The 24,710-nt window shown below is 38.0% G+C and overlaps 2 non-coding genes across 2 annotated transcripts; both read right to left on the bottom strand.

The window, feature by feature from the left end:
- Positions 1–3,266: 3,266 nt before the first annotated feature.
- LOC112752698 (small nucleolar RNA R71) lies at positions 3,267–3,374 on the bottom strand. The gene has a single exon (XR_003177122.1). It is a non-coding gene; the product is annotated as a small nucleolar RNA R71 (small nucleolar RNA).
- Positions 3,375–12,512: 9,138 nt separating this feature from the next.
- LOC112753724 (small nucleolar RNA R71) lies at positions 12,513–12,620 on the bottom strand. Its single transcript, XR_003178095.1, has one exon. It is a non-coding gene; the product is annotated as a small nucleolar RNA R71 (small nucleolar RNA).
- Between the last annotated feature and the right edge of the window lie 12,090 nt (positions 12,621–24,710).

Below are 24,710 nucleotides of genomic sequence, written 5' to 3'. Positions count from 1 at the left end.
CTCACTTATGAACGCGTGCCTGACAAACACTTCCGTTCTACATGCAACCAAGCTAGAATGAGTATCTCTTAGATATCTAATACAGGGGACCGAGTCCGAGTTATTAGTATCTTCGTGGTATAAGTTAGAACCCATGGATGGCCATTCCTGAGATCCAGAAAGTCTAAACCTTGTCTGTGGTATTCCGAGTAGGATCTGGGAAGGGATGGCTGTGACGAACTTCAAACTCGCGAGTGCTGGGCGTAGTGACAGACGTAAAAGGATAGTAAATCCTATTCCAGTATAATTGAGAACCTCTAGATGATTAGCCATGCCGTGACAGAGTATTTGGACCATTTTCACAGAGAGGATGGGATGTAGCCATTGACAACGGTGATGCCCTTACAGAAAGCTTGCCATGGAAAGGAGTAAGACTGATTGGATGAAGACAGCAGGAAAGCAGAGATTCAGAGGACCGAAAGCATCTCTATACGCTTGTCTGAAATTCGCACCAATGAATTACATAAGTATTTTTATCTTTATTTTCTATTTATTTATTATTATTATTATTCGAAAACTCCATAACCATTTGATATCTGCCTGACTGAGATTAACAAGATGACCATAGCTTGCTTCATACCAACAATCTCCGTGGGATCAACCCTTACTCACGTAAGGTTTTATTACTTGGACGACCCAGTGCACTTGCTGGTTAGTTGTGCGAAGTTATGAAGTTATGTTTGGACCATGGTATTGTGCACCAGTTATTGGCGCCATTGCCAGGGAGAAAACGAACAACAAATTTTACAACCCCAGGGATAACAATTTGGCATACCAAGTTTTTGGCGCCGTTGCCGGGGATCACAATTTCGTGCACCAAGTTTTTGGCGCCGTTGCCGGGGATTGTTCGAGTTTGGACAACTGACGGTCCATCTTGTTGCTCAGATCAGGTTATTTTCTTTTTGTTTTAATTTCAAAAATTTTTCAAAAATCTTTCAAAAATTTCTCATCTGTTTTCGAAAATTATTTCAGAATTTTTAAGAATGAATTCTAGAGTATCATGAAGCATGTTGAAGCCTGGCTGGCTGTAAAGCCATGTCTAAATTCATTTAGACTGAGGCTTCCAAGTCATCATTACAAGAGCAAGCTAGTTGTTGCTAATCAAATTTGTTATTGTATGACTGATTTGTATCTTCTAAAGCTTGGCTGGCTATTAAGCCATGTCTAACCCTTGGATTGGAGCTTTAGGCCAACATTGAAAGATTCCTGGGATTCTTATTAAAAATTTTGAATTTCTTATTTTCTTTTTCCTATATGTTTTTCGAAAAAAAAATTAATTAAAAGAAAATACAAAAAAATCATAAAATCATAAAAACCAAAAATATTTTATATTTCTTATTTGAGTCTTGAGTCAATTTTTAAGTTTGGTGTCAATTGCATTTTTTTTCTAAAAATTCTTTATGCATTTTTTTCGAAAATTCATGCATTCATAGTGTTCTTCATGATCTTCAAGTTGTTCTTGGCCAGTCTTCTTGTTTGATCTTCATATTTTCTTGTTTTGTGTCTTATCTTGTTTTTCATATGCATTCTTGCATTCATAGTGTCTATATATGAAAAATTTCTAAGTTTGGTGTCTTGCATGTTTTCTTTTCTTGAAAATTTTTCAAAAATAAGTTCTTGATGTTCATCTTGACATTCATAGTGTTCTTGGTGTTCATCTTGACATTCATAATGTTCTTGCATGCATTACATCTTTAGATCCAAAATTTTCATGCATTGCATCATTTTTCATGTTTTTCTCTCTCATCATTAAAAATTCAAAAATAAAAAAAATATCTTTTCTTTTTTTCTCATAAATTTCAAAAATTTTTAAAATTCAATTGTTTCTTATGAGTTAAATCAAATTTTCAATTAAAAAATCCTATCTTTTTCAAAATCTTTTTCAAAAATAAAATCTTTTTCATTTTTTCTTATTTATTTTCCAAAATTGTAAAAATATTTTTCAAAAATATTTTTATTAATTCTATCTCATAATTTTCGAAGATATTATCAACAATTAATGTTTTGATTCAAAAATTTCAAGTTTGTTACTTACTTGTTAAGAAAGATTCAAACTTTAAATTCTAGAATCATATCTTGTGATTTTTTGTGAATCAAGTCATTAATTGTGATTTTAAAAATCAAATCTTTTTCAAAACTAATTTCAATCATATCTTTTCAAAAAAATCTTTTTATCTTATCTTTTTCAAATATCTTTTCTAACTTCTTATCTTCTTATCTTCTAAAATTTGATTTTCAAAATTTGTTTCAACTAACTAATTAACTTTTTGTTTGTTTCTTATCTCTTTCAAAACCACCTAACTAACTATCCCTCTCTAATTTTCAAAAATCCCTTCCCTCTTTTTCAAAATTTCTTTTTAATTAACTAATTAATTTAATTTTTTATTTTAATTTTATTTCATTCCTAATTTTCAAAAATTACTAACCCTTTTCAAAAACTATTTTCGAAATTTAACTTTAAATTTTAATTTTTAATTTTCGAAAATCCTCTCACCTCTCATCTCCTTCTATTTATTTATTCATTTACTAACACTTCTCTTCATCTCATATCTACTCTCCTCACCCTTGTGCTTGGATTCTCCTCCCTTCTCTTTCCTTACATTACATTCTTTTCTTCTTTTACTCACACAAAGGAATCTCTATACTGTGACATAGAGGATTCTATATTTTATTTGTTATTCCCTTCTTTGTCATATGAGTAGGAGCAAGAACAAGAACATTCTTGTTGAAGCAGATCCTGAACCTGAAAGAACTCTGAAAAGAAAACTAAGAGAAGTTAAAATACAACAATCCAGAGATAACCTTACAGGAATTTTCGAACAGGAAGAGGAGATGGCAGCCGAAAATAATAATAATGCAAGGAGGATGCTTGGTGACTTTACTGCACCTAATTCCAATTTACATGGAAGAAGCATCTCCATCCCTACCGTTGGAGCAAACAATTTTGAGCTTAAGCCTCAATTAGTTTCTCTGATGCAACAAAACTGCAAGTTTCATGGACTTCCATCTGAAGATCCCTTTTAGTTTTTAACTGAATTCTTGCAAATCTGTGATACTGTTAAGACTAATGGAGTAGATCCTGAAGTCTACAGGCTCATGCTTTTCCCTTTTTGCTGAGAGATAGAGCTAGAATATGGTTACATTCTCAACCTAAAGATAGCCTGAACTCTTGGGATAAGCTGGTCAAGGCTTTCTTAGCCAAGTTATTTCCTCCTCAAAAGCTGAGTAAGCTTAGAGTGGATGTTCAAACCTTCAGACAAAAAGAAGGTGAATCCCTCTATGAAGCTTGGGAGAGATACAAGGAATTGACCAAAAAGTGTCCTTCTGACATGCTTTCAGAATGGACCATCCTGGATATATTCTTTGATGGTCTGTCTGAATTAGCTAAGATGTCATTGGATACTTCTGCAGGTGGATCCATTCACCTAAAGAAAATGCCTGCAGAAGCTCAAGAACTCATTGACATGGTTGCTAATAACCAATTCATGTACACTTCTGAGAGGAATCCTGTGAGTAATGGGACGCCTCAGAAGAAGGGATTTCTTGAAATTGATACTCTGAATGCCATATTGGCTCAGAATAAAATATTGACTCAGCAAGTCAATATGACTTCTCAGAGTCTGAATGGAATGCAAGCTGCATCCAACAGTACTCAAGAGGCATCTTCTGAAGAAGAAGCTTATGATCCTGAGAACCCTGCAATTGCAGAGGTGAATTACATGGGTGAACCCTATGGAAACACCTATAATCCCTCATGGAGAAATCACCCAAATCTCTCATGGAAGGATCAACAAAAGCCTCAACAAGGCTTTAATAATGGTGAAAGAAATAGGTTTAGCAATAGCAAGCCTTTTCCATCATCCACTCAGCAACAGACAGAGAACTCTGAACAAAATACCTCTAATTTAGCAAACTTAGTCTCTGATCTATCTAAGGCCACTCTGAGTTTCATGAATGAAACAAGGTCCTCCATTAGAAATTTGGAGGCACAAGTGGGCCAGCTGAGTAAGAAGATCACTGAAACCCCTCCTAATGCTCTCCCAAGCAATACAGAAGAAAATCCAAAAGGAGAGTGCAAGGCCATTGATATAACCATCGTGGCCAAATCCAAGAAGGAAGAGGAGGACGTGAATCCCAAGGAGGAATACCTCCTGAGACGTCTAGTGATTAATAAGGAGTTCCCCTCTGAGGAACCAAAGGAATCTGAGACTTATCTAGAGACCATGGAGATTCCATTGAACCTCCTTATGCCATTCATGAGCTCTGATGAGTATTCCTCTTCTGAAGAGAATGAGGATGTTACTGAAGAGCAAGTTGCCAAGTTCCTTGGTGCAATCATGAAGCTCAATGCCAATTTATTTGGTAATGAGACTTGGAGAGATGAACCTCCTCTGTTCACCAATGAACTAAATGCATTGGATCAACTGAGATTGCCTCAGAAGAAACAGGATCCTGAAAAGTTTCTAATACCTTGTACCATAGGCACCATGACCTTTGAGAAGGCTCTATGTGACCTTGGGTCAGGAATAAACCTCATGCCCCTCTCTGTAATGGAGAAACTGGGAATCTTTAAGGTGCAAGCTGCCAGAATCTCATTAGAAATGGCAGATAATTCCAGAAAAGAGGCTTATGGACAAGTAGAGGACATATTAGTAAAGGTTGAAGGCCTTTACATCCCTGCTGATTTCATAATCCTAGATACTGGGAAGGATGAGGATGAATCCATCATCCTTGGAAGACCCTTCCTAGCCACAGCAAGAGCTGTGATTGATGTTAATAGAGGTGAACAAGTCCTTCAATTGAATGAGGACTCCCTGGAGTTTAAAACTCAAGGACATCCTTTTGTAACCATGGAAAAGAGGCACAGTAAGCTTCTCTCAAAACAGAGTCAACTAGAGCCCCCACAGTCAAACTCTAAGTTTGGTGTTGGGAGGCCACAACCAAACTCTAAGTTTGATATTGAACTCCCATATCCAAACTCTAAGTTTGGTATTGGGGAGTCTCAACAATGCTCTGAACATTTGTGAGGCTCCATGAGAGCCCACTGTCAAGCTATTGACATTAAAGAAGCGCTTGTTGGGAGGCAACCCAATTTTTATTTATCTAATTTTATTTTTATTTTTGTTGTTCTTTCATGTTTTATTAGGTTCATGATCATGTGGAGTCACAAAATAAATAAAAAATCAAAAATAGAATCAAAAACAGCAGAAGAAAAATCACACCCTGGAGAAAGGGCTTACTGGCGTTTAAACGCCAGTAAGGAGCATCTGGCTGGCGTTCAATGCTAGAACAGAGCATGGATCTGGCGTTGAACGCCCAAAACAAGCAGCATCCTGGCGTTCAGATGCCAGGAATGCACACTGAGGAAAGCTGGCGCTGAACGCCAGAAACAAGCATGGAGCTGGCGTTCAACGCCAGAAACATGCTGCATATGGGCGCTGAACGCCCAGAACAAGCATCCATTCGGCGTTTAAATGCCAGAATTGCATGCAAAGGCATTTTACATGCCTAATTGGTGCAGGGATGTAAATCCTTGACACCTCAGGATCTGTGGACCCCACAGGATCATCTCAGCATCTGTGGACCCACAAGATCCCCACCTACCTCCACTCATACTCTTCCCTCTTCTCAATGTTCATCCTCTCTTCCCAATAAACACCTTTCCCCAAAACCCTTCACCAATCACATCAAGCTCTCTTCCCTACTACCCCTTCACCACTCACATCCACCCATTCTTCCCCATAAACCTACCTTATAAACCCCACCTACCTTCAAAATTCAAAATCACTTTCCCACCCAAACCCACCCTAAATGGCCGAACCTAACCCCTCTCCCTCCACTATATAAACCCCTCCATTCATTTTCACACAACACAACCCTCTCTTCCCCTTCTTGGCCGAAACACAACTCTCTCTCCCTTTCCTCCATTTCTTCTTCTTCATCATCTATTCTTTCTTCTCTTGCTCGAAAGCGAGCAATATTCTAAGTTTGGTGTGGTAAAAGCATAAGCTTTTTGTTTTTCCATTACCATTGATGGCACCTAAGACCAGAGAATCCTCTAGAAAAGGAAAAGGGATGACAAAAGCTTCCACCTCCGAGTCATGGGAGATGGAAAGATTCATCTCCAAAGCCCATCAAGACCACTTCTTTGATATTGTGGCCAAGAAGAAGGTGATCCCCGAGGTCCCTTTCAAACTCAAGAAAAATGAGTATCCGGAGATCCGACATGAGATCCATAGAAGAGGTTGGGAAGTTCTAACAAACCCCATCCAACAAGTCGGAATTCTAATGGTTCAAGAGTTCTATGCTAATGCATAGATCACTAGGAACCATGATCAAAGTAAGAACCCGAACCCAAAGAATTATCTCACCATGGTTCGGGGGAATTACTTAGATTTTAGTCTGGAAAATGTGAGGTTGGCGTTTAACTTGCCTATGATGCAAGGAGATGCACGCCCCTACACTAGAAGGGTCAACTTTGATCAAAGGTTGGACCAAGTCCTCATGGACATATGTGTGGAAGGAGCTCAATGAAAGATTGACTCAAGAGGCAAATCGGTTCAACTTAGAAGACTGGACCTCAAGCCTGTGGCTAGAGGATGGTTGGAGTTCATCCAACACTCCATCATTTCCACTAGCAACCGGTCTGAAGTTACTATAGACCGGGCCATCATGATCCATAGCATCATGATTGGAGAAGAGGTGGAGGTTCATGAGATTATACCTCAAGAACTCTACAAGGTGGCTGACAAGTCCTCCACTATGGCAAGGTTAGCTTTTCCTCACCTCATTTGCCATCTATGCAATTCGGCTGGGATTGACATAGAGGGAGACATCCTCATTGATGAGGACAAGCCCATCACTAAGAAAAGGATGGAGCAAACAAGAGAGCCTATTCATGGATCTCAAGAGACACATGAAGAAGCTCATCACCAAGAAATCCCTGAGATGCCTCAAGGGATGCACTTTCCTCCACAGAATTTTTGGGAGCAAATCAACACCTCCCTAGGAGAATTAAGTTCTAACATGGGACAATTAAGGGTGGAACATCAAGAGCACTCCATCATCCTTCATGAAATTAGAGAAGATCAAAGAGCAATGAGGGAGGAGCAACAAAGACAAGGAAGAGACATAGAAGAGCTCAAGGACATCATTGGTTCCTCAAGAAGGAAACGCCACCATCACTAAGGTGGACTCATTCCTTGTTCTTAAACTTTCTATTTTTTGTTTTCTTATGTTAAATGTTTATCTATGTTTGTGTCTTTATTACATGATCATTAGTGTCTAAGTGTCTATGCCTTAAAGTAGTGAATATGAATCCATCACCTCTCTTAAATGGAAAAATGTTTTAATTACAAAAGAACAAGAAGTACATGAGTTTCGAATTTATCCTTGAACTTAGTTTAATTATTTTGATGTGGAGACAATACTTTTTGTTTTCTGAATGAATACTTGAACAATGCATATGTCTTTTGAAGTTGGTGTTTTAGAATGTTAAATATGTTGGCTCTTGAAAGAATGATGAATAGGAGACATGTTATTTGATAATCTGAAAAATCATAAAAATGATTCTTGAAGCAAGAAAAAGCAGTAAATACAAAAGCTTGCAGAAAAAAAAAAGAAAGAAAAAAATGGCAAAAAAAAATAGAAAAAGAAAAAGCAAGCAGAAAAAGCCAAAAGCTCTTAAAACCAAAAGGCAAGAGCAAAAAGCCAATAACCCTTAAAACCAAAAGGCAAGGGTAAATAAAAAGGATCCCAAGGCTTTGAGCATCAGTGGATAGGAGGGCCTAAAGGAATAAAATCCCGGCCTAAGCGGCTAAACCAAGCTGTCCCTAACCATGTGCTTGTGGCGTGAAGGTGTCAAGTGAAAACTTGAGGCTGAGCGGTTAAAGTAAAGGTCCAAAGCAAAAGAAGAGTGTGCTTAAGAACCCTGGACACCTCTAATTGGGGACTTTAGCAAAGCTGAGTCACAATCTGAAAAGGTTCACCCAATTATGTGTCTGTGGCATTTATGTATCCGGTGGTAATACTGGAAAACAAAGTGCTTAGGGCCACGGCCAAGACTCATAAAGTAACTGTGTTCAAGAATCAACATACTGAACTAGGAGAATCAATAACACTATCTGAACTCTGAGTTCCTATAGATGCCAATCATTCTGAACTTCAATGGATAAAGTGAGATGCCAAAACTATTCAAGAGGCAAAAAGCTACAAGTCCCGCTCATCTGATTGGAGCTATGTTTCATTGATAGTTTGGAATTTATAGTATATTCTCTTCTTTTTATCCTATTTGATTTTCAGTTGCTTGGGGACAAGCAACAATTTAAGTTTGGTGTTGTGATGAGCGGATAATTTATACGCTTTTTGGCATTGTTTTTAGTATGTTTCTAGTAGGATCTAGTTACTTTTAGGGATGTTTTTATTAGTTTTTATGTTAAATTCACATTTCTGGACTTTACTATGAGTTTGTGTATTTTTTTGTGATTTCAGGTTTTTTCTGGCTGAAATTGAGGGACTTGAGCAAAAATCAGATTCAGAGATTGAAGAAGGACTGCTGATGTTGTTGGATTCTGACCTCCCTGCACTCAAAGTGGATTTTATGGAGCTACAGAACTCAAAATGCAGTGCTTCCAATTGCGTTGGAAAGTAGATATCCAGGGCTTTCCAGCAACATATAATAGTCCATACTTTGGCCGAGTTTAGATGATGCAAAAGGGCGTTGGACGCCAGTTCTACGCTGCAGTCTGGAGTTAAACGCCAGAAACACGTCACGAACCAGAGTTGAACGCCAGAAACACGTTACTAACTGGCGTTCAACTCCAAGAATGACCTCTCCACGTGTAAACTTCAAGCTCAGCCCAAGCACACACCAAGTGGGCCCCGGAAGTGGATTTATGCATCAATTACTTACTTCTGTAAACCCTAGTAACTAGATTGGTATAAATAGGACTTTTTACTATTGTATTAGACATCTTTGGATCATCTTATGATCTTTAGTTTCATCTATTGATCACGTTTGGGGGCTGGCCATTCGGCCATGCCGGGACCTTCATTACTTATGTATTTTCAATGGTAGAGTTTCTGCACTCCATAGATTAAGGTGTGGAGCTCTGCTGTTCCTCATGATTTAATGCAAAGTACTACTATTTTCTATTCAATTCAACTTATTCCGCTTCTAAGATATCCATTCGCACCCAAGAACATGATGAATGTGATGATTATGTGACGCTCATCATCATTCTCACTTATGAACGCGTGCCTGACAAACACTTCCGTTCTACATGCAACCAAGCTAGAATGAGTATCTCTTAGATATCTAATACAGGGGACCGAGTCCGAGTTATTAGTATCTTCGTGGTATAAGTTAGAACCCATGGATGGCCATTCCTGAGATCCAGAAAGTCTAAACCTTGTCTGTGGTATTCCGAGTAGGATCTGGGAAGGGATGGCTGTGACGAACTTCAAACTCGCGAGGGCTGGGCATAGTGACAGACGTAAAAGTATAGTAAATCCTATTCCAGTATAATTGAGAACCTCTAGATGATTAGCCATGCCGTGACAGAGTATTTGGACCATTTTCACAGAGAGGATGGGATGTAGCCATTGACAACGGTGATGCCCTTACAGAAAGCTTGCCATGGAAAGGAGTAAGACTGATTGGATGAAGACAGCAGGAAAGCAGAGATTCAGAGGACCGAAAGCATCTCTATACGCTTGTCTGAAATTCGCACCAATGAATTACATAAGTATTTTTATCTTTATTTTCTATTTATTTATTATTATTATTCGAAAACTCCATAACCATTTGATATCCGCCTGACTGAGATTAACAAGATGACCATAGCTTGCTTCATACCAACAATCTCCGTGGGATCGACCCTTACTCACGTAAGGTTTTATTACTTGGACGACCCAGTGCACTTGCTGGTTAGTTGTGCGAAGTTATGAAGTTATGTTTGGACCATGGTATTGTGCACCAGTTATTGGCGCCATTGCCAGGGAGAGAACGAACAACAAATTTTACAACCCCAGGGATAACAATTTCGCATACCAAGTTTTTGTCGCCGTTGCCGGGGATTGTTCGAGTTTGGACAATTGACGGTCCATCTTGTTGCTCAGATCAGGTAATTTTCTTTTTGTTTTATTTTCAAAAAATTTCCAAAAATCTTTCAAAAATTTCTCATCTGTTTTCGAAAATTATTTCAGAATTTTTAAGAATGAATTCTTGAGTTTCATGAAGCATGTTGAAGCCTGGCTGGCTGTAAAGCCATGTCTAAATTCATTTAGACTGAGGCTTCCAAGTCATCATTACAAGAGCAAGCTAGTTGTTGCTAATCAAATTTGTTATTGTATGACTGATTTGTATCTTCTAAAGCTTGGCTGGCTATTAAGCCATGTCTAACCCTTGGATTGGAGCTTTAGGCCAACATTGAAAGATTCCTGGGATTCTTATTAAAAATTTTGAATTTCATATGTTTTTCGAAAAAAAAAATTAATTAAAGGAAAATATAAAAAAAATCATAAAATCATAAAAACCAAAAATATTTTGTATTTCTTGTTTGAGTCTTGAGTCAATTTTTAAGTTTGGTGTCAATTGCATTTTTTTTCTAAAAATTCTTTATGCATTTTTTTCGAAAATTCATGCATTCATAGTGTTCTTCATGATCTTCAAGTTGTTCTTGGCCAGTCTTCTTGTTTGATCTTCATATTTTCTTGTTTTGTGTCTTATCTTGTTTTTCATATGCATTATTGCATTCATAGTGTCTATACATGAAAAATTTCTAAGTTTGGTGTCTTGCATGTTTTCTTTTCTTGAAAATTTTTCAAAAATAAGTTCTTGATGTTCATCTTGACATTTATAGTGTTCTTGGTGTTCATCTTGGTATTCATAATGTTCTTGCATGCATCACATCTTTAGATCCAAAATTTTCATGCATTGCATCATTTTTCATGTTTTTCTCTCTCATCATTAAAAATTCAAAAATAAAAAAATATCTTTCCTTTTTTTTCTCATAAATTTCGAAAATTTGGATTGACTTTTTCAAAAATTTTTAAAATTCAATTGTTTCTTATGAGTCAAATCAAATTTTCAATTTAAATATCCTATCTTTTTCAAAATCTTTTTCAAAAATCAAATCTTTTTCATTTTTTCTTATTTATTTTCGAAAATTATAAAAATATTTTTCAAAAATCTTTTTCTTAATTCTATCTCATAATTTTCGAAGATATTATCAACAATTAATGTTTTGATTCAAAAATTTCAAGTTTGTTACTTACTTGTTAAGAAAGATTCAAACTTTAAATTCTAGAATCATATCTTGTGATTTCTTGTGAATCAAGTCATTAATTGTGATTTTAAAAATCAAATCTTTTTCAAAACTAATTTCAATCATATCTTTTCAAAAATATCTTTTTATCTTATCTTTTTCAAATATCTTTTCTAACTTCTTATCTTCTTATCTTCTAAAATTTGATTTTCAAAATTTGTTTCAACTAACTAATTAACTTTTTGTTTGTTTCTTATCTCTTTCAAAACCACCTAACTAACTATCCCTCTCTAATTTTTGAAAATCCCTTCCCTCTTTTTCAAAATTTCTTTTTAATTAACTAATTAATTTAATTTTTTATTTTAATTTTATTTCATTCCTAATTTTCGAAAATTACTAACCCTTTTCAAAAACTATTTTCGAAATTTAACTTTAAATTTTAATTTTTTATTTTCGAAAATCCTCTCACCTCTCATCTCCTTCTATTTATTTATTCATTTAGTAACACTTCTCTTCATCTCATATCTCTGCACTCCTCACCCTTGTGCTTGGATTCTCCTCCTTTCTCTTTCCTTACATTACATTCTTTTCTTCTTCTACTCACACAAAGGAATCTCTATACTGTGACATAGAGGATTCCATATTTTCTTTGTTATTCCCTTCTTTGTCATATGAGCAGGAGCAAGGACAAAAACATTCTTGTTGAAGTAGATCCTGAACCTGAAAGGACTCTGAAAAGGAAACTAAGAGAAGTTAAAATACAACAATCCAGAGACAACCTTACAGGAATTTTCGAACAGGAAGAGGAGATGGCATCCGAAAATAATAATAATGCAAGGAGGATGCTTGGTGACTTTACTGCACCTAATTCCAATTTACATGGAAGAAGCATCTCCATCCCTACCATTGGAGCAAACAATTTTGAGCTTAAGCCTCAATTAGTTTCTCTGATACAACAAAACTGCAAGTTTCATGGACTTCCATCTGAAGATCTCTTTCAGTTTTTAACTGAATTCTTGCAAATCTGTGATACTGTTAAGACTAATGGAGTAGATCCTGAAGTCTACAGGCTCATGCTTTTTCCTTTTTGCTGTGAGAGATAGAGCTAGAATATGGTTGGATTCTCAACCTAAAGATAGCCTGAACTCTTGGGATAAGCTGGTCAAGGCTTTCTTAGCCAAGTTCTTTCCTCCTCAAAAGCTGAGTAAGCTTAGAGTGGATGTTCAAACCTTCAGACAAAAAGAAGGTGAATCCCTCTATGAAGCTTGGGAGAGATACAAGGAACTAACCAAAAAGTGTCCTTCTGACATGCTTTCAGAATGGACCATTCTGGATATATTCTATGATGGTCTGTCTGAATTAGCTAAGATGTCATTGGATACTTCTGCAGGTAGATCCATTCACCTAAAGAAAACGCCTGCAGAAGCTCAAGAACTCATTGACATGGTTGCTAATAACCAGTTCATGTACACTTCTGAGAGGAATCATGTGAGTAATGGGACACCTCAGATGAAGGGAGTTCTTGAAATTGATACTCTGAATGCCATATTGGCTCAGAATAAAATATTGACTCAGCAAGTCAATATGATTTCTCAGAGTCTGAATGGAATGCAAGCTGCATCCAACAGTACTCAAGAGGCATCTTCTGAAGAAAAAGCTTATGATCCTGAGAACCCTGCAATTGCAGAGGTAAATTACATGGGTGAACCCTATGGAAACACCTATAATCCCTCATGGAGAAATCACCCAAATCTCTCATGGAAGGATCAACAAAAGGCTCAACAAGGCTTTAATAATGGTGGAAGAAACAGGTTTAGCAATAGCAAGCCTTTTCCATCATCCACTCAGCAACAGACAGAGAACTCTGAACAAAATACCTCTAATTTAGCAAACTTAGTCTCTAATCTATCTAAGGCCACTCTGAGTTTCATGAATGAAAAAAGGTCCTCCATTAGAAATTTGGAGGCACAAGTGGGCCAGCTGAGTAAGAAGATCACTGAAACCCCTTCTAATGCTCTCCCAAGCAACACAGAAGAAAATCCAAAAGGAGAGTGCAAGGCCATTGATATAACCATCATGGCCGAATCCAAGAAGGAAGGGGAGGACGTGAATCCCAAGGAGGAAGACCTCCTGGGACGTCTAGTGATTAATAAGGAGTTCCCCTCTGAGGAACCAAAGGAATCTGAGACTTATCTAGAGACCATGGAGATTCCATTGAACCTCCTTATGCCATTCATGAGCTCTGATGAGTATTCCTCTTCTGAAGAGAATGAGGATGTTACTGAAGAGCAAGTTGTCAAGTTCCTTGGTGCAATCATGAAGCTGAATGCCAATTTATTTGGTAATGAGACTTGGGGAGATGAACCTCCCCTGTTCACCAATGAACTAAATGCATTGGATCAACTGAGATTGCCTCAGAAGAAACAGGATCCTGGAAAGTTCCTAATACCTTGTACCATAGGCACCATGACCTTTGAGAAGGCTCTCTGTGACCTTGGGTCAGGAATAAACCTCATGCCCCTCTCTGTAATGGAGAAACTGGGAATCTTTAAGGTGCAAGCTGCCAGAATCTCGTTAGAAATGGCAGATAATTCCAGAAAAGAGGCTTATAGACAAGTAGAGGACATATTAGTAAAGGTTGAAGGCCTTTACATCCCTGCTGATTTCATAATCCTAGATACTGGGAAGGATGAGGATGAATCCATCATCCTTGGAAGACCCTTCCTAGCCACAGCAAGAGCTGTGATTGATATTAATAGAGGTGAACTAGTCTTTCAATTGAATGAGGACTCCCTTGAGTTTAAAACTCAAGGACATCCTTCTGTAAACATGGAAAAGAGGCACAGTAAGCTTCTCTCAAAACAGAGTCAACCAGAGCCCCCACAGTCAAACTCTAAGTTTGGTGTTGGGAGGCCACAACCAAACTCTAAGTTTGGTGTTGAACTCCCATATCGAAACTCTAAGTTTGGTGTTGGGGAGTCTCAACAATGCTCTGAACATCTGTGAGGCTCCATGAGAGCCCACTGTCAAGCTATTGACATTAAAGAAGCACTTGTTGGGAGGCAACCCAATTTTTATTTATCTAATTTTATTTTTATTTTTGTTGTTCTTTCATGTTTTATTAGGTTCATGATCATGTGGAGTCACAAAATAAATAGAAAAATCAAAAACATAATCAAAAATAGCAGAAGAAAAATCACACCCTAGAGAAAGGGCTTACTGGCGTTTAAACGCCAGTAAGGAGCATCTGGCTAGCGTTCAACGCCAGAACAGAGCATGGATCAGGCGTTGAACGCCCAAAACAAGCAGCATCCTGGCGTTCAGACGCCAGGAATGCACACTGAGGAAAGCTGGTGCTGAACGCCAGAAACAAGCATGGAGCTGGCGTTCAACGCCAGAAACATGCTGCATCTGGGCGCTGAACTCCCAGAACAAGCATCGATTCGGCGTTTAAACGCCAGAATTGCATGCAAAGGCATTTTACATGCCTAATTGGTGCAAGGATGTAAATCCTTGACACCTCAGGATCTGTGAACCCCACAGGATCATCTCAGCATCTGTGGACCCCACAGGATCCCCACTTACCTCCACTCATACTCTTCCCTCTTCTCAATGTTCATCCTCTCTTCCCAATAAACACCTTTCCCCAAAACCCTTCACCAATCACATCAAGCTCTCCTCCCTACTACCCCTTCACCACTCACATCCACCCACTCTTCCCCATAAACCTACCTCATAAACCCCACCTACCTTCAAAATTCAAAATCACTTTCCCACCCAAACTCACCCTAAATGGCCGAACCTAACCCCTCTCCCTCCACTATATAAAATCCGCCATTCTTCTTTATTTTCACACAACACAACCCTCTCTTCCCCTTCTTGGCCGAAACACAACTCTCTCTCCCTCTCCTCTATTTCTTCTTCTTCATCATCTATTCTTTCTTCTCTTGCTCGAGGGCGAGCAATATTCTATGTTTGGTGTGGTAAAAGCATAAGCTTTTTGTTTTTCCATTACCATTGATGGCACCTAAGACCGGAGAATCCTCTAGAAAAGGAAAAGGAAAGACAAAAGCTTCCACCTCTGAGTCATGGGAGATGGAAAGATTCATCTCCAAAGCCCATCAAGACCACTTCTATGATATTGTGGCCAAGAAGAAGGTGATCCCCGAGGTCCCTTTCAAACTCAAGAAAAATGAGTATCCGGAGATCCGACATGAGATCCATAAAAGAGGTTGGGAAGTTCTAACAAACCCCATCCAACAAGTCGGAATTCTAATGGTTCAAGAGTTCTATGCTAATGCATGGATCACTAGGAACCATGATCAAAGTAAGAACCCGAACCCAAAGAATTATCTCACCATGGTTCGGGGGAATTACTTAGATTTTAGTCTGGAAAATGTGAGGTTGGCGTTTAACTTGCCTATGATGCAAGGAGATGCACGCCCCTACACTAGAAGGGTCAACTTTGATCAAAGGTTGGACCAAGTCCTCATGGACGTATGTGTGGAAGGAGCTCAATGAAAGATTGACTCAAAAGGCAAACCGGTTCAACTTAGAAGACTGGACCTCAAGCCTGTGGCTAGAGGATGGTTGGAGTTCATCCAACGCTCCATCATTCCCACTAGCTACCGGTCTGAAGTTACTATAGACCGGGCCATCATGATCCATAGCATCATGATTGGAGAAGAGGTGGATGTTCATGAGATTATATCTCAAGAACTCTACAAGGTGGCTGACAAGTCCTCCACTATGGCAAGGTTAGCTTTTCCTCACCTCATTTGCCATCTATGCAATTCGGCTGGGATTGACATAGAGGGAGACATCCTCATTGATGAGGACAAGCCCATCACTAAGAAAAGGATGGAGCAAACAAGAGAGCCTATTCATGGATCTCAAGAGACGCATGAAGAAGCTCATCACCAAGAAATCCCTAAGATGCCTCAAGGGATGCACTTTCCTCCACAGAATTTTTGGGAGCAAATCAACACCTCCCTAGGAGAATTAAGTTCCAACATGGGACAATTAAGGGTGGAACATCAAGAGCACTCCATCATCCTTCATGAAATTAAAGAAGATCAAAGAGCAATAAGGGAGGAGCAACAAAGACAAGGAAGAGACATAGAAGAGCTCAAGGACATCATTGGTTCCTCAAGAAGGAAACGCCACCATCACTAAGGTGGACTCATTCCTTGTTCTTAAACTTTCTGTTTTTCGTTTTCTTATGTTAAATGTTTATCTATGTTTGTGTCTTTATTACATGATCATTTGTGTCTAAGTGTCTATGCCTTAAAGTAGTGAATATCAATCCATCTCCTCTCTTAAATGGAAAAATGTTTTAATTACAAAAGAACAAGTACATGAGTTTCGAATTTATCCTTGAACTTAATTTAATTATTTTGATGTGGAGACAATACTTTTTGTTTTCTGAATGAATGCTTGAACAATGCATATGTCTTTTGAAGTTGGTGTTTTAGAATGTTAAATATGATGAATAGGAGACATGTTATTTGATAATCTGAAAAATCATAAAAATGATTCTTGAAGCAAGAAAAAGCAGTAAATACAAAAGCTTGCAGAAAAAAAAAGAAAGAAAAAAAATGGCAAAAAAAAATAGAAAAAGAAAAAGCAAGCAGAAAAAGCCAAAAGCTCTTAAAACCAAAAGGCAAGAGCAAAAATCCAATAACCCTTAAAACCAAAAAGCAAGGGTAAATAAAAAGGATCCCAAGGCTTTGAGAATCAGTGGATAGGAGGGCCTAAAGGAATAAAATCCCGGCCTAAGCGGCTAAACCAAGCTGTCCCTAACCATGTGCTTGTGGCGTGAAGGTGTCAAGTGAAAACTTGAGGCTGAGCGGTTAAAGTCAAGGTCCAAAGCAAAAGAAGAGTGTGCGTAAGAACCCTGGACACCTCTAATTGGGGACTTTAGCAAAGCTGAGTCACAATCTGAAAAGGTTCACCCAATTATGTGTCTGTGGCATTTATGTATCCGGTGGTAATACTGGAAAATAAAGTGCTTAGGGCCACGGCCAAGACTCATAAAGTAACTGTGTTCAAGAATCAACATACTGAACTAGGAGAATCAATAACACTATCTGAACTCTGAGTTCTTATAGATGCCAATCATTCTGAACTTCAATGGATAAAGTGAGATGCCAAAACTATTCAAGAGGCAAAAAGCTACAAGTCCCGCTCATCTGATTGGAGCTATGTTTCATTGATAGTTTGGAATTTATAGTATATTCTCTTCTTTTTATCCTATTTGATTTTCAGTTGCTTGGGGACAAGCAACAATTTAAGTTTGGTGTTGTGATGAGCGGATAATTTATACGCTTTTTGGCATTGTTTTTAGTATGTTTTTAGTAAGATCTAGTTACTTTTAAGGATGTTTTTATTAGTTTTTGTGTTAAATTCACATTTCTGCACTTTACTATGAGTTTGTGTGTTTTTCTGTGATTTCAGATATTTTCTGGCTGAAATTGAGGGACTTGAGCAAAAATCATATTCAGAGGTTGAAGAAGGACTGCTGATGCTGTTGGATTCTGACCTCCCTGCACTCAAAGTGGATTTTCTGGAGCTACAAAACTCAAAATGGCGCGCTTCCAATTGCGTTGGAAAGTAGACATCCAGGGCTTTTCAGCAAGATATAATGATTCATACTTTGGCAGAGTTTAGATGACGCAAAAGGGCGTTGAACGCCAGTTCTACGCTGCAGTCTGGAGTTAAACACCAGAAACACGTCACGAACCAGAATTGAACGCCAGAAACATGTTACAAACTGCCGTTCAACTCCAAGAATGACCTCTCCACGTGTAAACTTCAAGCTCATCCCAAGCACACACCAAGTGGGCCCCGGAAGTGGATTTATGCATCAATTACTTACTTTTGTAAACCCTAGTAACTAGTTTAGTATAAATAGGACTTTTTACTATTGTATTAGACATCTTTGGATCATCTTATGATCTTTAGTTTCATCTATTGATCACGTTTGGGGGCTGGCCATTCGGCCATGCCGGGACCTTCATTACTTATGTATTTTCAACGGTAGAATTTTTGCACTCCATAGATTAAGGTGTGGAGCTCTGGTGTTCCTAATGATTTAATGCAAAGTACTACTATTTTCTATTCAATTCAACTTATTCCGCTTCTAAGATATCCATTCGCACCCAAGAACATGATGAATGTGATGATTATGTGACGCTCATCATCATTCTCACTTATGAACGCGTGCCTGACAAACACTTCCGTTCTACATGCAACCAAGCTAGAATGAGTATCTCTTAGATATCTAATACAGGGGACCGAGTCCGAGTTATCAGTATCTTCGTGGTATAAGTTAGAACCCATGGATGGCCATTCCTGAGATCCAGAAAGTCTAAACCTTGTCTGTGGTATTCCGAGTAGGATCTGGGAAGGGATGGCTGTGACGAACTTCAAACTCGCGAGTGCTAGGCGTAGTGATAGACGCAAAAGGATAGTAAATCCTATTCCAGTATGATCGAGAACCTCTAGATGATTATCCATGCCGTGACAGAGCATTTGGACCATTTTCACAGAGAGGATGGGATGTAGCCATTGACAATGGTGATGCCCTTACAGAAAGCTTGCCTTGGAAAGGAGTAAGACTAATTGGATGAAGACAGCAGGAAAGCAGAGATTCAGAGGAACAAAAGCATCTCTATACGCTTGTCTGAAATTATCACCAATGAATTACATAAGTATTTTTATCTTTATTTTCTGTTTATTTATTATTATTATTCGAAAACTCCATAACCATTTGATATCCGCCTGACTGAGATTAACAAGATGACCATAGCTTGCTTCCTACCAACAATCTCCGTGGGATCGACCCTTACTCACGTAAAGTTTTATTACTTGGACGACCCAGTGCACTTGCTAGTTAGTTGTGCGAAGTTGTGAAGTTATGTTTGGACCATGGTATTGTACACCAGTTATTGGCGCCATTGCCAGGGAGAGAACGAACAACAAATTTTACAACCCCAGGGATAACAATTTCGCATACCAGCTCTTATAGAGAGTATTAAGAGGCTGGCTCTACTAGAGAGCACTAGGGGGAATTGGGATTGAGAGCTGAGTCTCTTCTCCTTGTTCTTGCTTTTGCATTTCTTACTTCTTGTCTTGGATCTTGAAAGTGAAGAGTTGAGGAAATTCTGTCTCAACCTCACCTTGAGATCTCTTTGTTTATTTTTCTGCATAATTCTAGAAACTGTGATTTGAATCCAAATTCTCTTTACTGCTTTCTTCTCTATTTTCTTCTGCAATTTGTTCTTCTGCTTCTTTTGCAATTATTCTTTGTTGGATCAAGGAAGGAATTGAGATCTAGACTTGTTCTCTAGTCTCATCCAACCCCTGAGATCTTCAACTTCCTTTTAACTATTGCAATTAAGCTGCATTTTACTTTCTATTTAGTTCCTCAATTCAGTTTACATTAAGCTTGCTGCAAATCTCATTTACATTTCCTGCACAATTTTAAATTCCTCTGCAATTGCTCTAAAATCCTGATTCACTGCAATTTTGCTTCTCTGTTTACATTGCTCTCAATTTACTTTCCTACAATTTAAGCTTTCTGCAAGAGTTCTAAGCTTTGATCTATTGCTTTCTTTAATTTCCAGCACCCAACCCTCCTTTAGATTTGATGCAATTTACATTTCTTGTCATTTAAGTTTCTGCAATTTATATTTCTTGCTCTTTAAGTTTCTGTCCAATTTACTTTTTGCACTTTAAATTTTCTTGTCATTTACTTTCTGCTGCATCAATTATCACTCACCAATGTTAGCTTGACTAAACTAATCACCCACTAAAGTTGCTTGATCCATCAATCCCTGTGAGATCGACCTCACTCTAAGTGAGTTTTACTACTTGATGCGACCCAGTATACTTGCCGGTGAGTTTTAAGGTGTTGGAATTTGTTTCCAACCCATCAGTCTAAGCCTCCAAAGTGTGCTCCAACTTCAAAGTGTGTCCCAAAGCTCTTTTTTTCTCTTTTTTAGCTTATTTTGTGCTTCTTTGCTTCTTTTTCTTCTTATTTCCTACAAGATTTATAAAATTAAAAGATCAAGAAAATATACCATTTAAGCACAAAAGCATTCAATATTTAAGCACAAATCATCAATTTCTTGTATGAAAAAGCATAGAAAAACATGACATGGTGACATGTCATCACAACACCAAACTTAAACCTTGCTTGTCCTCAAGCAAGAAAAGAATCATGCAATAAAGATTGACAATCCAAGGTAAGAAGAATAGCAACTCAATGTTCATGGTCAGCTAGTTTTCTATGCATGCTACAATCACAAAAGAAATGTAAATGATTGATGCTTCTATCTAGCTCATTTTATGAAATCTTTTTCTTGTATTTCTTCCTTGAAACAAGCTTTTTTTTTATTTTCTTATTAGCTTCTCCTTTTGGGTGCTTTGCCCCATGAGTTGATAACAAAGCTACGACTCTAAATGCTTTGTTTTCAAGTATTACCACTTGATACATAAGCACCACAAGCATTTAATTAGAGGACTTCATTAAGCTCATTTGTTTCTTTTCTTGACTCTCTAATCATTGATGCTCAGAGCCTTGAGCTTTGAGGGAGTGCATTTGCACTTTGAGCCTAACCTTGACTCTAAGTGTTTTGTTTTCAAGCATTTGGCTTGATACATAAACACCACAAGTACTTAAAAAATTAATTGTCATTGGTACTCAAAGCCTTCAGCTTTCTCATTCTTTCCCTTTTTCTTTCTTGCTTTATTTGCATTTACTTCCTTCAAGGTTTTCATGATTTCAAAAGATTTCATAAAATGTCCTAGATGAAAACTTCAATTAAATAAAATCTAATGCAATTGAGTAACAATTAATCATACTAGATTTCCAAAACTTATATGCACATGCTAATCTCTTTTTTAATGCCTTGTTTGTTTATGATCATGATACTTTACTGCTTTGAACTTTACAAAACTCAAGTTGGTAGTCATAATGGCATGGCAACATGTTACAGATCATAATTCAGGCTATGCTCATTCATACCACACATGCATACAGAGAAAAGACAATCATGCAATTTAAAGTGCCGGAAACAAAGGAGAGGAAAAGGAACTTTACAACCTTGTAATTCATCTTCTCTATTGTTGTCATTTTCCTCCCATTCTTCCCTTTCTCTTGCCAAACTCAGAATGCTTGTTCATCCTCAAGAAACAATTAGAACAATGGCTATGGGGCTAAGATGAATCATGAATGTCTTATACAATGAAATGTTAGTAGTACATGTGTTTTAAGCAAGCAAAATTAAAGATAACAATTAAGGCACAAGAGACAGAGACATTTTGATTGCAAACATAAGAAGGTGAGCACAATACATTGCATAAAAGATAAGTGGCACACCAAACTTAGTGTGACACTTTCACTTGGAATTGATGCAAGTATTTAGTAGATATGGGAACCAAATTTTTGTTGCATAGCAACACCAAACTTAGAATGCAATCCTATGTCAATTTATTTGAATAAAAACTAAGCAAATAAAACTGTTATATGTTAAATACAATTACCAAGCCAAGAATTTGTCATACTAAAAGAAAGATAACAGTGCAAAGAACATTATGATTATCCAAACAAGTGGTGTTGCTGAATGAATTGCATAGAAAAATAAGTGGCACACCAAACTTAGAATCTTAGTGTGACACTTCCATGTAGAATTGATGCAATCATTCAAAGGGATTGAAAACAAATTGTTGCAGGGCAACACCAAACTTAGAATGTAACCATATGCCAATTTATTGAATTTAAACAAAGCAAAGAGAGAAAACAAAGCAGAGAAGAGAAATTATACCTACGGTTGACATGTTGTTCACTTTCTTCCTCTTCTTCCAGTTTGTTAAGAGGAATGACCTTAAGGGGGGAGAATATTCAGCTACTGTCCCTTGTCTTGGCCTTTCCTCAGCAAGCTTCCTTTTGCAAATGGCTTGATTAATCTTGCTTGCTGGATCAGGGACAGGATTGGTGCTCTTGCTAGTTGCCTTCACTTCTTTGAATTCAAAACTTGGTTACTGTGTGATTATTGGAGTTTTGTCTTCATCAAGAGTTCCTTGCAATGGTGGTTCAATGAGCTCTTCCTCTGTGCACTTCTCTACTTCACTTGAGTGTGAATTCTCTTGAGTATCTTCCTTCATTTCTTCTTCATGATTTTCCATTAATTCTTTTGGGAGGAAATCTTTATGTTTCATGGTCACCTCAAGTAGCTTTTGTGAATATAAAGCCACAGGTTCAAACACCTCCACAACCTCCTTTTCCATTGAACTTTTACTTGACACAGTGTCTTCCTCATCTTGTTTTTCCACTTTCTTCATTGCACTCAACAATTGATCTAACATCACTTCCATGTTTTTGAGGGAGTTCTCTTGTTCTTTTCAAACTTTCGTTGTCTTCTCCTCATATCTTTTGAGCATGGACTCAAGCTTTGAGAACCTTGAGTGGTTCATGGAAGTTTGTGTGGGTGGTGAGTTTTGAAAGGGGCTTTTTGTTGAAGCATGGTCAAGTGATGATATCTTTGGATGAATATCATATGGAGCATTAGAATTCCCTTCCCAGCCACCATTAGAATCATGACTTGCATCATTTTGTGGTGGAAGGAAGTATCCCATATGGTTTTCTTGCTCATCTTGTGTCTCTGAAGCAAATTTCCATGAATTGTAGTGCTCAGAATTTGTATTTTCTTGGTGATATTCCCAGCCATCATTAGAGATTGGTGATGGTGGGTGATATCCCATAAAATTTTGTTTGACCACAAGATGAGTTGAACTCCATTTGTATTTTGTAAAACGCAACATCAATGAAAATTGAAATTCATGTCACAGAGAAAGAATTTCTTAGTGAGGCAATAGCTCAAACACCTTGCTATCAACTTAAAACAGAGAACAAAAATAAAGAAAATGCTTGATCTAGACTTCTCACCCACTTAATCATTGTTGATCTAAATCAATTCCCGGCAACGGCGCCAAAAACTTGATGGGTTGAAACCGAAATTCCAATACCTAAAACTCACCGGCAAGTGTACTGATGACAAGTCATCTTAGCCTAGTTTTACTAGCCTTTTTCTTTATTTTTTATTTGGTTTTATGCACTTTCTTGCATTCTAAGTAAGTAATTTGGAATGGAAATGCATGACTTCTCTAAATCAAACAACTACCATGTAATTGATGCTAAATCATGAGGTTTAAGCTAAATTTAGTTGATTTTTAATGATTTATGAACCTTGTGAATTTGGTGATACTTTGATTGGTTGTTTTGATTAATTGTAGGTGAAGAAAAGAAGAAAAGAAGAAAGCGTTGCCTAAGAAGTGTGGCTCAAGGAAGAAAAAGTGTGGCCAAGAGAGGAGGAAGTGTGGCGCAACAAACCATGAAGCTCACTCCAAGAGCACCAAGCTCACTAAGTGAGCGCTACACTTACTCCCAGGAGACCAAGGCACAAAGCTCTGCTCACTTTGTGAGCTGAGCACAACATGAGGCAAAGAAACAAGGAAAGAAGAAACCAAGCTCAGCACACAAAGTGAGCATTATCGAGAGCACCAAAGAAATAATTCAAGGAAAATAAGTTGCAAATGCATGCTCCAGGGCTTGAACTCATGACCAAGGGGGATGGGGGAGGTGCTATCCACAAGGAAAAGTAAGCTAAAAATGGCCAAATGCAGTCCCCAAGGTTCGAACCCCACACCTTGAGGAAGCAAGGAAGCAAGGCAACCAAAGAAAAGGGGCAGCGCATGCTTCCCATGGGTTTCGAACCAAGGACCTTCCCTTGGATGTCCCAAGGCTCAGCTCACTTGGAGAGCTGAGCGCTACTTCTTGGTGCATGAGGCACATCTTGACACGGCCAGGGATGGGGAGCGCAACAAAGTTGACACGGTCCAGGAGCACACAAGCGCGCAACAAATTGGCACCAAGGCACCAATGCTCAGCTCACAAAGTGAGCTGAGTTTTCCCCTGATGTATCCCAAGCAACAGCACGCTACCAAGGCCTCCCCACACTAAGTCACAAAGCTCAGCTCACTTTGTGAGCTGAGCATCCCCCTGGAAGCAAATTTCTTCATGGGCTGAAATTCAATTAAAAATCCAACTTAATTCATTTCTTCACCAAATCAAAAGCCCATCCAAATTCCAAAATCCAAGAATAGAAAGTGTATAAATAGGAGTTAGTTTGATGTAATTAGGACCTTTTTGACCCTCTAGACTTTACTTTGAATTTTCCTTTTTAGCTTTCCTTTGAATTTTGAGCTTTTTGTTTTTGAATTCAGATTTCAGAGAATTGAGAAGGAGAATTGATCTCTCTTCTTCTTGGTTCTTGCTTGAGCACTCTTTAATTTTCTTGCTTTGGATCTTTGGTAGAGAATTGAAGAACTTCTGTTTCAATC

Source organism: Arachis hypogaea, chromosome 15, assembly GCF_003086295.3.
Source record: "Arachis hypogaea cultivar Tifrunner chromosome 15, arahy.Tifrunner.gnm2.J5K5, whole genome shotgun sequence".
In the NCBI taxonomy this organism is placed as follows: Eukaryota; Viridiplantae; Streptophyta; class Magnoliopsida; order Fabales; family Fabaceae; genus Arachis; species Arachis hypogaea.
Note: the sequence above shows the minus strand (reverse complement) of the source record. Positions and strands in the feature narration are given on the sequence as shown.